Here is a 13,600-nt window from a genome sequence, read left to right on the forward strand (position 1 = left end):
TAAGCCTCTTATGATCGCCTACTTAGCCCCATGTTTAACCTCACATAGGTTGGCGTTCATCTCAGCCCATGCACACAATGCTGACCATCGAGCTACCTGCTTATTCATCCCAAGAAGCTGCCTGCTTGTTCAAAATTTCCAGATTTAATTTATAATTCAAATAACTTAATTTTCAGACCTTTTCTCAAGAAAAATCCTTCTACAAACTTGTTTAGAATTGTCTTAACAAGCTTATCTTAAAATTTGAACCCAACATTTTTCGTGGTTTGGCTAGAAACTTCAAATCTTCAACACTGGTTTAGACTTATCCGAGAGCTCGACCTTCTTACAAATTCTTCAATCTCCAGCTTGATTCCTTTGGGATTTCCTTCCGGAATCCCTACCTCAACAACTAGACTTACTCAGTTTGTAGATGGCTTTAAAATCACTTCAATTGCACGAGTAGATTGCTCAAACCATCCTTCTGAATTCAGCCACTCTATTTATACTAAAATCTGCCTGTTAAACTTTCATTACTAGGCTGCCACCTCAACCTCTACTTGGAATTATTAAACCTAATCTCTACAGGTAGATACTTAAACGGTGGTTTAAGCTGATCATCTTCCCTTGGCCATTAATGCAAGCCATTTTCTTCAGCAATCTTCAATGCATGACAATCCCATCAACCCATGCCATCCAATTGTCTCATGCCTTAAGACCAATGCTTGCACCATTACCCACTTCTTTGGCTGCATGCCCTTGTTCATCACCTTTCCCTAAGACCAACGCCTCAACATGCCTATTGCCAAAGGCATTACCTTGTTGCATGCACCATCTCACGCACTAACGTCTTAAGGCTTTGATCATTGTTTGACCATCACCAATGCATGGAAAGCTCTTGGTTATTGCACATCAATCTAGTTAGCGCCCATGCCAATGCCTCAAGCCATGTGTTGCCTAACATTGCCCATTCTTGTCATTGCATAGCACACCATTGGTCGCAAGCTTCACTAACCTCTACAAGTTTTTAGTGTCGCACAACCCTTATCAACACATGGTGTTCTCATGCGTCCAGCTCCATCACCTTGGCTTGCACAACTCCATCGCCAAGCATCACTACGCGGCTACACCTAGTCATCAAATAAGCTTGCTTAACCTCTAAATATAAGACTAATGCCCATGGCTCCCTTATTAATGCCCATGGCCTCCATGCATTTTTCCAACACTTAGCCATTATTTTACTTATTTTGCCTACCAACAAGCTACCCGAGTACAAGTCTTCCAACACTTAGAATTTTCTTCCTTCACTCTTCTTATCTTTTAAATTTTCCCTACAACTTTACCTTAACATAACCTTAATCTTAATTAGCATACTTATTACTTACTTAAGTAGGAAAACTAGGGTTCAGGGTTTACACAAAACACACACACTCAAAGACTTTAAGATGAGAATAAGAGGAGAGATACCATATAACCGTTCAAAAGGAGACAGGTTGTGAATAATCGCAGAGGGTAGGCAATTGATGACATAAACAGCCGTAGATGCAGCCTCACCCTAAAACTTCTCAGGGCAAGACGTAGAGAGAAGTTGAGCACGAATAAAATCCAGGATATGGCGATGTTTTCGTTCAACTCGACCATTTTGCTGGGAAGTATAAGGAAATGAACATTGGACAAGAGTACCCTGTTGGGTGAGAAAAGAAAGTAGTTGGGCATCCTTGTACTCCATTGCATTATGGGTGCAAAGAATTTTGATAGTATGTGAAAACTGCATGCAGACCATATTTGCAAACTCAATATAGACTTGGGATAAGGAAGAATGATGTTTCATAAAGTAAATACAGGTAAAATGGGAGTAGTCATCAATAAACAACACAAGATATAGAAAACCATCGACAGTAGGAGTAGGTGCAAGGCCCTATATATTAGAATGAACCAGACCAAATGGAGTATCGCATAGTGAGTCAGAAGCAAAAAAAGATAGAGCAGGTTGTTTTGCAAGTTTGCAATGTAAATAGTCAAAAGAACTTAATTGCGAAACATTATTCAAACTACCAACATAAATTAAATTATGAATCTTGTCAGAAGATGCATGACCAAGACATAGATGCCACTGAAATATACCAGTATCAGTGACAACGGTAGAAAGAGGTAGGAGGACTGGTGGTTGAAAGACTGTGAGCTCAAATAATCTTCCCACCTTGCGACTCGTATCAACTATTTGACCCGTCCGCGAATCCTAAACCTAACAACCATGAGGGAAAAAGAAAGTAGTAAGTCTAAGGTCACACAACTGAACAAAGAAGCAAGGTTAAAGGTCAGATTAGGGACATAATAATTATCGAAGAGGGTTATAGTTGCTGTATTAACAGTACCAATTTTAGAAATGGTCATGTGGTTACCGTCACTGAAGTGAACAAGAGGAAGTGATTTGATAGAGGTAGAGGCAGATAACAGAGCAATGTTGGAGGTTATATGATTTCAGCAAGCCGAATCCAGAAGCCAAGATGTACCTAGTGGACAGCAAGCGCGGGTGCATTAGTAGATAACACTTGTTTGAGAAAATCCTAGAGGTCACTGATCTGGAGGCTTGGAGTGGTGGAAGACGTCACATCAGCAGACGTTGCAGGATCAACAATAGGTGGAGGGCCAGACTTGGTAGAATTTTTTGACTTAGTAGTATAACCAAGGGGCATGCGGTCTGGTCGGACAACTGTCCAAGATGTGACCACGTTTGTGGTAATACCTACACTCAATGGTAGGACAATTAGTAAACTTATGACCATGTGATTTGCAGTTTTTGCAGAAAGAGGACTCGGTGAAAGAGTATGAATGAGTAGTTGTAAGAGAAACCTCTGATGATAGAGAGGAGACCAGCCCAAGCCTTTTTTTTTTCTTCAAAGAGGATTTTCTGAATTGCTGCATCGAGAGACAACAGAGAATTACAATGTAATAGGGCAGCCCGAACAGATTCATATTCTGGTTGGAGCCCCATAAGAACCTTGATGAGTCGCAGATGATCCAGACTAATTTTGGCATGATCTAACTGGGTCCAAATAGGTTGAGGAATAGTCAGATAGTCATTCACAGATTATCTGGCCTCCTGATTGCTGTTGATGAGGGTAGAGTGCAACTGATAATAGTGACTGGGACCAATGGTTTGAAACGGTGTAGATAGAAAATCCCACAATTCTCTAGCTATGTTGAATGCATCAAATTGGGTATGAATGGCCGGAGTGGAAGTGTTACCCGACCAGGTGATTATTTGGTGATTTTTGTTATCCCAATCCTCCAATCTTTCAATAATTTTGCTATCATCTTTAGTTGCACTTTGGAGGGTTGAGTGGCATCTTCAGTAAAAATTCGCCACAACTTGCGTCCAATCAGGAAACTCTTCATTTGATATGCCCACGTGACGTAGTTGGTGTCGTCCAACACAGTGCTAATAAAACGAAGGGCATCGATTTTTCCCATTAGAGGCAGAAAAAAATAGAAAAAAAATGCACATGACAAATGGCACCTAAGGAAAATATAGCTCAAATTAAGGCTTGGCTCGTAGACGGCTTGGCTTGGCTTGGAGAGGTTTGGCTCGCAGGTAGTTCGGCTTGGCTCGGTGGCGCTCGGTCAGCTCAACTAATTTTATGCTTTGGTCAGCTCGAATTAGAGACGACATAAACGAAAATCAGACCTCAAAAAGAAACGGAGTAGATTGACAATCTGCTCGGATGGGCAGAGCAGAGACCTGAACGGACAGTCGCTACACGGACGATTGTCTGGTGCATGGACGATCCCGGATCTGAACGATTTCTAGGACCAGTGAGCTTTGCAGATATGAAACAGACGAAGGTGGTGGCAGTGGTACGGCAGAGCTTCACAAAATGTAGCTTGGTTTGGCGTTGTGTGACAATGCTTGACGACTACACAATTGAAGAGATTGAGGGGGAGGCACAGTCTGAAGCTGGATCAGAAGCTCTGATACCATGCAAGAATATTTGGTTTATTACTTTATTTCTTTCTGTATGTTTGAATGGTGAAATACATGAGTATTTATACCCAAAGAACTATCTAATAATAGGCATAACCTCCCAACAACTCTCACAACAAATACTAAACAATTCTTATAACAAATTAACACAGAGAAAATTACATGGAGAATAAAATTAAGAGTGAGGAAAAAAAATTCAAGAGGAGAGGAAAAAAATTACAGAGTTAAAAACCACTGAAGAGAGAGAAAAGTGAGAAATATATATATATTTTTTAAAAAAAAGACAAAATAAAGTGAAATATGACGATAATTTTTTAATACAAAATAATAGTTTTTTTTTAATAAAGAAAACCACTTAAAATTATCTTGGTCAAAGTAAGCTTATGTCAACGATAATTGACATTATTTCATTGCTAAAACTTGGTGTGACATCCCAAAATTTTAAGGTAAATCAAATTTGTTTTATCCTGTATAAATTGAGGATTTTGTGGTTGAAAGAAAAAAAATTGAATTTTTAATCTTGGGTGTAAAATAGGTGATAAATGGTTTTGAAATTTGGAGTTAAGTTAATTTTTGGGTTTATCTTTGTTTTGGGGTGGGATTTAAGGTTTATTTGGCTTTTCTTGTATGATTTTTAAAATGCCCATTTAGATTTGTCTGATTTGAGTTACCCACTATGTTTGAAAGGTTGAAGGAGGTTTTGGAGCTACAAGCATGTTGTCCAGTGGTATCAAGAGTGATTTTGGTAGATTTTTAGTAAGTTTTAAGTCGTTGTGACTTGTGAAGTTTGAGAAAATTGTTATAAATTAAATTTTACTATTTGGTTCTTGCTTATGATAGGTTGGAGTACTTTGTGGAATTTTGTAGTGGTTTGGAGTAAACCACGTGTTTGGTAGGTGGATTATGTTTTTGTAATGTATGTATTAGAATTGGGCCTTAAAGTTGAAACTAAAGTTATTTATGCTTTATGTTTAGGCACCTTGATTCAAGATTTTCAAAGCCAAAAAGGAGGTCTAATTGCTTGATATTTGGGCTTAATAGTAAGGTAAGTTACCTACTGTCGGTTCGCCCTCAAACCCAAGTATGTGTTAAGTATTAGTTCCTATGTTGGTTTGGAATGTTATAACATGTTTGTTGGTCATTTGGAATTTTTGAAGCTTATGTTTATGCCATGGAATTTCAATATTACATATTGTTGTGGTGTTTGATTGATGGATGAATTGTTCAACTGTTATGAAACCTAAGCATGATTTAAGACTTTGATTGATTTTTATGCCTATGTGAGACTGATAGTGACTGTTAGAACTTCTATCGGTCTATGCATATCACACGTTGTGAGCCTTCGAGTTCACACTTTTTGCCTATATACAATGCTCCCTTGAGACCATCACTTATGTTTATCATCATGTCCCTCCAGGGTCACTACTTATAGAAGCGTGCCTTCGGGTTCACCCCTTATGCCTATGCTTATGCCTATACCTACGATGTGTTTGGTGCACTTGAGTCCCAATAGAAAGGCTAATAGTCCACCTCGTGGGCCCAGTAGTAGGTCGTTTATTAGGTATATTTATATACTCATCCCTTTCTCTCCATGTGTTCAGGTAAAGGTAAAAATAGACTGACGAATGACAGGAAGGATCCATGACCCCACTATTGGGAAAGGATAATGCTTCCGCACATATATGTTGAAGGAAATCTAAACAGAGATTCAATGAGTGGAAGCGGATCGTTCCAAATCCCATTGAAAAAAAACACAAACAATTGCAGTCTAAACGGAAATGATTATGCATAAACAGTAAATTACAACATGTTTTTCAAAAGACTGAACAAGGGATAGAGTATGCAAACCTTTAAAGAACTCTTCTTCAAGTATCCCTCGATCGTTCAACAACTCATTCAACAGCACAAACTCGAACGCAACGATCAGAACACGATCTCGATGAACGATTGGATGCACCTAATCAATCCAATAAACTAAGATCTGTGATTATTTCATGTAACTTAAGCATGTGTATGGAAACATACAAGTGGATCATGTCTTAAGTAATAACCTAATTGATCTATAGTAGATGGATAAATGAGGGATACCTTATTCTTGTGACACTACGAATATGGTCTGTTTATAGATTTTACAAGTGTTGTAAAGTGCTACAAATGGTTTGATACTGACCATTCATGTGGAGATATGCGAGCGGGGGTATCCTATACAAACAATTTGTATAAGACCGGACCACAAAATGATTAGTCTCTTTATATAACGTCATTGATAATTGAGACTTACATTTCACTAGAATGACCATAGGTGACATGACCTTAATCCTAAGTGAGTTGGGAACTTCTGCCTATTAGGATGGTCATTTGATTTTTATGGGTGAGAATGGTCAGATTACCAACTGAACAAGCCTACCATTTTGGGGATTCATCTGATTGAGGAACTGGGAACTCAGCTACACAAGACAGAATTCACTCATTCTCCGTGTTGGGATTGGTGTCCTAATTCTCTCGGAATCTCGTTGTTTTGTAAAGATTCACATTGTTCAATGAAGAAAATAAATATTATTTAATTCAGGCATTTACTCATATCCAATAAACAAAGCTCCTTGGTTATCTTATGTGAACTTAAGCATGTATATGTGATATACAAGTGGATCATACCTTAAATGATAACCTAAATCGGTATGTAGTATAAGGATTAAGGTGGGATACCTGATCCTGGTGACACTACGAATACGGCCTGCAGGTTTTCAAATATTGTAAACTACTACAGATGGTAGATCCTGATCATTCGTGTGGAGATGTGGAGCAGGGGTGTCCTATACAAAGAGTTTGTATAAGACCTGGACCACGAGATGATTAGACTTTGTATATAACGCCGTTGATACTAGAGACTTACATCTCACCTAAACGACCATAGGTGACACGACCTCAATCCTGAGTGTTTTTTGAACTTTTGCCTTTGAGGGCGGTCCTTTGATTAGTATGGGTGAGAGTGGCCAGATTGTCAATTAAACATGTCTGCCTTCTTGGGGACTTGTTTGATCTAGGAGCTGGGAACTCAATCTATAAGATGGAATTCACTCCTTTCCTGAAGCAGAGATAAGTAGAGAGATTGCTCCCTTAAGGGCTGATTCTGGGGCTTGAACATAGTGGCCACAACTTCTCTTTGGAAGAGAAGACTCAGTCATAGTAGGACTATGACTTATGTTCATTAGAGGGATCAGTGGTACTTAAGGAGACAGATGTAACTACAGGAGCATAACGGTTACTGGTCCAGCTGTACTTACGAGCGATCTGTGAAGGGTTGTCGCACTGTTGATTGATTAAGATGGACACATAATATATCTGTAGTAAGGAGAGTTCAGCTGTTGGTCTTTAGTGGAGTGCCTGGCAGTTAACGGATGGTGGATTCCATGACTAAAGAGTTTAGTCAATTATTTCACGTACCGTTGGAGCTTCAGATCTACAGGTTCATGATGTCCCCTTGGTAGCTTTAAATTCTATTGAGGATCATTCTTGGTGTTGATTTGAAATGTTCAAATTGACAAGAGGTATTTTTTATATATTATGATATAATCAGTATGATGTATTAGATACACCTAGTGGAGGATTGATGTAAATGAGATATTACATTAAATATCATGGAATAGAAAAAGAACTATGGTTTATATGTTTCATAGATGAAATATTAAAACTATAGGTTATAAATATTAGTATTTGATAAGTGGTTATCATTTATGTTTATATAATATTAATTATCGGATAATTAATACTTTATCTTTTAAAATAACCAAAGTAGTGGGTGGTTATGGATTATGGTAACCGTGAGTTTAAAAAGAAAAGTGGTTTCCTATTGAAAAAGAAGTTTTTTACAAAAGTTTGAAAAGGATTTTGAAGTTTTCTCTCTGCGAAAAGAAACTCACGTAAGTCATCAAGTAAATACAGATTTACTAAACGACGGCTGGGCGAGCTAAATGATCGTGCAGGTGCAAGCTAAATAATCGTGCAGGTGTGAGCTAAACGACTCGTGCAGGTGCGAGATAAAACGATCGTGCAGTGTTTAACTAAACGATCGCATAGCTTTGCTAGACGATCGTTGGCCCAAGGTAAACGATCATGTAGAGTCTGTACGCGACAAACCGAGCTAAAACGATCGTATAGCTTTTGCTAGACGATTTGTAAGCTTATCTAAAACGATGGGCATCGACCTATACGATAGGTCTCAGCCATCTCCACTTGCCCAGTCGTGGATGCAATCGTTCTTTCCTCCGTCGTCTGCCTTCAATACCAATAGCCGAACAGAGCCCACCCTCTGGATTTTCACACCGATAATACCAAGGTCGCCTTGTTGGTGGTGTTAGACTCGACTCGACACACGTCGAGGTTTCTGGAGGCCGTTCGTGGTGCTGTGGAGGTTGTTCATGTTGCGGAGGATTTTGTGATCGAGGAGATTGTTGAGGACGAACGCAAAGTATTCGTGGGTGTTTGTGGGCGGGATGTGTTTGTGCGGTGTTGCGGTCATGTAGATCGAGCATTCGTGGTTGCTGTTATTCGAGTGGTCACGCAACAGAACGTGGAAACGATTTTGCCTATGTGCGTAGAGTTTTACTCTCTGTTCCTTTGTATTTTACATGCTGTAATTTCTGTATGAATCGCATAACTGTTTGTTTGAAGTCGACTGTAAATGATTTGTTGATTCATGATTGTAATTTGGAATAATCTTGTTCCACTACTCATAGAAATCTCGTTTTCGATTTCCTTCACTCCGAAGCAGGGGTAAGTAGAAAAATTGCTCCCTTAAGAGTTGATTCCAGGTCTTGAACATAGTAGCCACACCCTCTCTTGGGAAGAGAGGACTCGGTCATAGTGGGATTATGACTTATTGTTCATTAAAGGAACTAGTGGTACTTAAGGAGTTAGATGTAACTATAGGGGCAAAACGGTAAATTGTTCGAGTTGTACTTACGAGCGATTTGTGAAGGGTCATCGTACTGTTGATTGGTTATATTGACTCAGAAATATATCTGTAGTGCGAAAAGTGAGTTATTAGTCTTTAGTGGAGTGACTGACAGTTAACGGAGGATGGATCTCGTGATTAAAGAGTTTAGTCTGTTGTTCGCGTACCATTGAAGCTTCAAGCTACAGGTCCATAAGGTCCCCTTGGTAGCTCAATGGGTTCAAGTTGAGAATCAGATTTTGGGTTAATTTGAAGTGTTCAAATTAACAAGAGGAAATTTAATTATATATGATATAATTAAATTAATTCAATTATATGTGATATAATTGATATACTATATTTGATACGTTATTTGATTAGATGAATTAATATAAATATGATTTATATTAAATACCATAAAATAGAAAAATAACTATTATTTATGTATTTCATGTGATGAAATATTAAAATTATAGGTTATAAGTATAATATGATAAGTTGGTTATTATATTTATTTATAATATATTAATTATGTGATAATTAATGATTTTTTTTTTCTCAATAACCAACTTAAATGTGAGGTTATTGGCGGTTTATGGTAACTGTGAGATAAAAAGAAAAAGATTTTTTCAAAATAAAAAAAAGGAGTAATCCGTATCGTCCCACAAAAAGAAAAACTATAGAGTAAGAGACTTTTACTAAACGATAGTATTTCACAGCCTAAATGATCAAGTATCGAGTTTACTATATGATAGTTACTTGTTGCTACACGATTGAATAGCAAGTCTATACAATAGACTTATTTCTTTTGTTGTATACTCGATTGTTCCCTTCCTCCATTCCTCTATCCAAAGTCATACAGGGCACACAACTCATAGATTCTCACACCAAGAATACCAAGGTAACTCTTGTGGTGGTGTTCTTATTCCGTTCGAGGGTCAAGGATCGAGTTGTACTCGATTATGATTGAGGCTCATCCAGTTGCTCGTTGAGATCGAGTTTTGATCGTTGCGTTCGAGTTTGTGCTGTTGGATGCGTTGCTGAACGATCGAGGGATACTTGAAGAAACGGTTTTTCAAAGGTATTGCAGACTCTATCCCTTGTTTGTTCTTAAAAGAAACATGCTGTAATTTACTCGTTGTGCACAAGCTGTTCTTCTTGACTGTAATTATTTGTGTTCTTTCTCAATGGAATTTAGAACGATCCGCTTCCGCTCACTAGTTCTCTATTTAGAGTTCCTTCATGTTATTTATTTGTATGTTTTAGTTTAGGAGTCTAGCATTTAAAACTCTTGGTTATTCAATTTATTTGTTAATTTAGTTATTTGCTCAATTTATTTTAAATTAGAGTCAGGAGTACCCCGAATGGAGTTTTTTTTTCAAGATTTTGTTATTTGAGCTTTATTTAATGAAATAAAAATTTTATTTCTTTTGTTTACTTTTTCTTCGAGAAATCTAATGTCAAGTCCACGTATGCATATAGTAGCTCCTAGAAGTATGATAGAAAGTTGGGGTGTTACAGTTGGAAGTTTAATCCTCCATTCAGTCAATTGTTATACTAAAAAGATTAAAAAAAAAAAAAAATCGCTTAGAATCACATTTTGAGTGATTGATACTTTCTAATTGTTGCCAAACATCACAGTTTTAGAGGTAAAAAGTGATTATGATCATCAAACATGTCCAAAATGTTGTTTTCGCAAAAGTTTAGAGACCATCCAACAATGTTTTTTAAAAAATGAAATTAACGTCAACTATCTTTTAAAAATAACTATCCTCAAACATACTCGATTTTCTTCACTTTGAAGTTCCAATTTTTATTTATTTTGAGACAAAACCCAATTTACAAAACATGTAAAGCTAACATGATTAGGAAGCATAACTCAACTCACACGCAATATGTGTTATTGATAAAGAGATATGTCAAGCGATGTCCAATTTTTCCATAGGGCTTTGTCTCGAACAGGATGAGGATTTCTCGATTAGGCAAGGAATGGAGAAAAAAATCCCCATGAGCTAAACGGGGATGGAGATGCATATCCCGTCCCTACCACCACCCCGTTCCCTATTCTCACCCCGGTTAGCCTCTACTTATTTTTTAAATATAATTATTTAATGTTATGTTATTATTATTATTATATAAATATTACCTTTCAAGTTTGATTATTTAATCAATATGTTTAGATTGAATATTTAAATTTAGATTATATATGTGAATAATTTGATTTATATTTATTTCTTTATACTAAAAAAGTTAATTAGCTTTTTGGGCCAAAATTCGACTAATTTATCTATAAATTCAAATTGTCATATAGAACTAATCATGATAAACAATTTAGTGATAAAGTTAATTATTTAATTAAAATTTTCTCACATTGATGATTTAAATGATTGATTTTTTTTTAAAAAAAAACAATGGGAAATTTTTCTCGCAAAGAACCTGATCCCCACCCCAATATCCATGGAGAGTTTCACAGGGATGGAAAATGATATCTCCAAACTCACCTCGCGAACATCTCTAGATATACGGTTCGAGTTCCTATACCTTTATTCTACTTAAAAAATGATTATATTTACGAAATACCAACTTTACTCTTTTTTAATTTTGTAATGGGTACCCAAATCGATTTCCGTCCCTATATTTTCATCTAAATAGATTTAACTTATAAAAGTGGTACAAATTCCAAATCTTGAAAGTATATATTTATATTTATATTTAAAAATATATATAAGTGAGTATCATTTCGTCCCTATATTTTAATCTATATATTAACAATAAATTAATATTAGAGACTAATTTAGACCATTAAAGTACTCGCTTAAAATAAAAGAATAAATCTTTATATTAACTATTAAAATGCGATAAAATCACTTATAGTAATTTCCTTTTTCTTTTTCTCTCCTTTATAAGTTCAATGTCCCTGTTCCGATTTGTGAAGAGGAAATGTCCCCCCAGACCCAATTCCCAATGGGACCATTTTTTATTTTATTTATAATTTCAATAAAATAAGAGGGAGAAAAGAAAAAAAAAAAACGAAAAAAACAATAATAAAAAGGGTATAGGAGACGAGAGAATTATTGCTTGCTTGCATTTCACTTCTGAATTTGTCCCCACTGCTCTTAAAAGCTTCGTAGATTTGTTCCCTCTTTATTCTTTAATAATCAATCTCCCCCTAAAGAAAATTCCTCTTTTCATATTTGTTTACTTATTTATTTATTATTAAAGTACCATTTTGATATATTAAATTTAATAAATCTTAAATTTAGTTTGTAAGATTGTTTATGGATAACTGTTTTAAACGATAAAATTACTAACAATATTTTTAAATATAGCAAAATATCACTGTACATAGATATTGATAGACGCCTATCAATATTTGATAGATAGTGATATTTTTGTTATATTTATAAATAAATTAACTCATTTTTCTATATTTGAAAGCAATTCGTCGTTTGTTTATAGTTTTTTTTTAATTTTTTTTTATTATTTATTAGTATTTTTACTATAAAATTTGGAAGTATTTTATCGTAGGGATCTTTTAAAATGAATATTAATATGAGAAATTTTTAAAAATATAAAAATAAGGAAAATTATTTACATAAAATAACAAAATCATAATCTTATTTTATATAGGCTGATAGAGGTCTAGTCTATCAATGTTTTTTTTACTATTTTTGTAAATAATATGACATTTTTTGTATCTATAATTTTTTTTATTAATATTCATATTTAACTAATTTTGACTAAAAATAATTTCAAAAGACTAAATTTAAAATTAATTAAAATATATGACATTGAAATATCAAGACCAAAATAGTATTTTATTTTTTTATTATTATTATTGCTTGTTTTTTTTTTTCTGTCGTGGAAACATAAAAACTTAACGTCCACACACCTTTTGCTTTTTTCTAACTTTATTTTTCTTCTCCCTCTTTTCCTTTTTCCCTTGTCTTGTTAATAATATTTTCTCACTCAATAATTCATTAGGAGAGATTATGAAATCCATATATTATTATACATACAAATGTCACCAATCAACTTGGGTTTCCCATCGAGTTGATTTTCTTATTTAATAGCGTGTGTTAAGTTTGATACTTACTATTTTAGGCTACATATAAATTTTTATTGAACTTGGACCTTTTTTCAAAAAAGAAAAATCTCATTCTTTTAAAAATAAGAAGTATAGAGATACGTAAATATTTCAAAAATATATTTGAATCATAAATATACACAAGAATAATAAACAAAAAATTAGGACTTGCAACGGTATGACAATGACCTGTAACTATTCATAATACCCCAATATCCAATTTTATGTTATGGGTTCATTATCATACCATTTCTACTCTAAAGATAATTTCGATACATTTGTAAAATGTCAAGAGTAATATTGTAGCTTTCAAAATAATAAGAATATCTTTTAAACAAATGACAAAATTTAAGAATATTTTTGTGATTTAGCATTTTTTTGATATTTTATGAAATGAGAGAAATTAAACTTTCTAATTTTTGGTGGATAACAATTACCTTTAACTATTCGAATTAGACTTGTTGACGTCTAAATTTAGAATATAATTAATAATATTAATATGTTGAATTAGTATGTGTAGATATGAAATGAAATCTTATATCTCATTCAAAAGAATAATAATAATAATAATAATAAAAAAAAGATAGCAAGTGCATCTAATTAATGTAGCAATACC

This window comes from Benincasa hispida, chromosome 12, assembly GCF_009727055.1.
Source record: "Benincasa hispida cultivar B227 chromosome 12, ASM972705v1, whole genome shotgun sequence".
NCBI lineage: Eukaryota > Viridiplantae > Streptophyta > Magnoliopsida > Cucurbitales > Cucurbitaceae > Benincasa > Benincasa hispida.